Source organism: Magnolia sinica, chromosome 17 (genome assembly GCF_029962835.1).
Source record: "Magnolia sinica isolate HGM2019 chromosome 17, MsV1, whole genome shotgun sequence".
NCBI lineage: Eukaryota > Viridiplantae > Streptophyta > Magnoliopsida > Magnoliales > Magnoliaceae > Magnolia > Magnolia sinica.
The window spans coordinates 47,431,498-47,434,100 of NC_080589.1; the positions used below are offsets into that span (position 1 = coordinate 47,431,498).

General features: G+C 34.1%; 1 long non-coding RNA gene across 1 annotated transcript; it reads left to right on the top strand.

Moving 5' to 3' along the window:
• Positions 1 to 1,936: 1,936 nt before the first annotated feature.
• Positions 1,937 to 2,252, top strand: LOC131231256 (uncharacterized). Its single transcript, XR_009164263.1, has 2 exons — positions 1,937 to 2,021; positions 2,113 to 2,252. It is a non-coding gene; the product is annotated as an uncharacterized LOC131231256 (long non-coding RNA).
• The last annotated feature ends 351 nt before the right edge of the window (positions 2,253 to 2,603 follow it).

The window sequence follows — 2,603 nt, forward strand, 5'->3', positions numbered from 1 at the left end:
AACTGGTCAACTTTTCACTTTTTTCACTTTCTCAGGATTATTGATAAGATATTATGGTTTTGTTGTTTGCAAAACTGCAGTCAGGTAAACGAAGCTTATGCAGGTATTATTTGCCATATAGTCTGGGAAAAGGCTTGGTTTCAGATAATGCAGAATTTTCAAATTTGACAACCAATTTCCATGACCTGAAGATTATTGGATTAGCAGATGCTGTTGACAGCAAAATTAATATAATAGTCAATAATGGCCAGGTATTCCCACATCATCATTTCACATTTGAGATTATAGGAAAATAGAATATGACATTGTCCTGGTGTCCTACTCTATCAAAATTTCATTATTTTTTTTTAAATTATTATTTCACTGTATATTGGATTCTTTGAGTCTGAGAGTCTGTGTGTGAGTATAGGTATCTCCTTATGAGATTGACTTTTTCCATTAGTCATTAGAGTTGGAACTCAATTTGATTTTAGTAGATGTGTAGTTGTATTTTTTTTTTCTTTTTCTTTTTGGAAAATCAGTGAAATTTGGGATGTTTTGAAGCAATTTTATGCATATTTTTCGATTTCGATGTTCATCAAATTTGGATTAAAAAAGGAGTATTATGTGGGTTTTTTCTATTATATGTAACAGAATCTCATTTGAGTGCTTTTGCATTTATCAGTTCTTCAAGTCTGTGTAATCATTTGATGTGAATCCATTTGGATTCTACTGTAATAATTTTTCTATTGTCAAGAAGGAAATCTCATATGGGTATCTCCTTTTGAACTTTCTTTGATTTGGTGAAAATCAATGTGACTTTAAGATGATGTGTGGCCTGTTTTCAATTGTTTTGGGATGAAAAACCAATGAAATTTGGGATGTTCTTAAGCAGTTTGATGCATGTTGGTTGAAAAATGAAGTGTTATGCAGATTTATTATAATTTTTTGTGGTTTAGATGATGGAATCTTGTGTGGGTGCTTTTGCATTTATCAATTCTTAAAATTTGGGGGATTACTTGATGTGAATCAATGGGAGTTTTTGATGATTAGTAGTTGCTTTTGGGTGTTCTTGGACTGAAACCAATGGAATTTGGGGGCACTTTCAAGTTATTTGGACTTGGCATAATTAATGGAGTGTTGTACACATCATTTATGTTACATGTAAGCAAAGCTCATGTGGGTACTTTTGCATTTGGCAATTTTTGAAGTTTATGTGATCATGTTATATTAATTGATGGGAATTTAGGATGATGGGTACTTGTTTCTGGGAATTTTTTTTTTTTGGGACCAAAATAAAGGGAACTTGGGATGTTCTCAAGCAATTTGATGCATATGTATTGACCCAGATGTTCTTCATACTTGGATTATCTGAAAAATGGAGTGGTCATGTAGATACTTTTCTGTTTATTAGTTTTTGAAGTTTGTGTTTATTTGATGAAAATCAATGGGAGTTGAGGATGCTGGGTACTTGTTTTCAGGTGTTTTGATTGGAACTAAGGTAATTAGGGGCTTTTTCTAGTTATCTGATGCACATTGATTGATTTTAATGCTTTTCAGATTTTAATGATTGTATTTATATGCATGTGGTGTCCTCAGGTCCTACATGAACTAATTTATATGCATGTGGTGTCCGCAGATCTTACATGAACTAATATGACGCCCCAACTAGATTATGTGGAGCAAGAAAGAAGTTAGTTTTCTTCCCTTTACCATTGTTGTTTGATTGTTAATCCATGCAACGATTATTTTTTTATGCCATAGGTCTTGGCACTTGCTATTTTTCTTAGAATTTATTAGTTTAATAACCTAGCTATGTAAACTATTAGACTTTGTTTCATAAGCATAAATATGAATCACCTTCTTTCTTCTTTTTGCTAGGTGGCATCAAATCTAGATGTCGTAACAGATGTGTATGATTTTCTCTATTTGGTAAGCACCATTTCTAGTGAAAAAGAAGTAAGCAATGAAGCAGCCCGTTCAATCTGATCAATCTACTCCCTGGGGAGGTTGGAAATCAAATGATGTGTACAACAATTCAGGTATGGTTTACACCAATTCAAGAGACTGTACATTAGGCATTCAATATATAAGACTGGAGTGAGACTGATTAGGCATTTAAATGTGTTGTAGGATGTTGTTTGAATTACTTGTCCTAACAGGTGCACAAGTTGGGATGGATTGGACTTCTATCTTGAGAAAACGCCATGATTTCAAGTAGTTATTATTGTAATGAAAAGTTAAAAAATTAAAAGAGAGAGAGATAATGAATTCCTGGAAAGAAATGTTCTTTATCATTAGGATTGCTTTCGCCGGGTTTGATGCAGAAATCGTTGCCAACTTCACAAAAAGACAAATAGCATCAGTGGCCACAGATTGCAACTTGGATTTAAACATGGTTCGAGGTGCCGTCAACATTACTAATAGAATCCTTCAGGTCAGATTGTTGATTGGATTTGATTTAATTTAAATGATCTTGATAATCCATTTTATTTAAATGAGTAGACCCGGATGTACGTCGGAGCTATCCGGATGTTGAGCGGGGGTCCCTGGAAGGTGGGAACCGCTGTTATGACCATGATGAAGCTATCCATTTCCTATGGACAGCATTGGAGTGGCCTGGC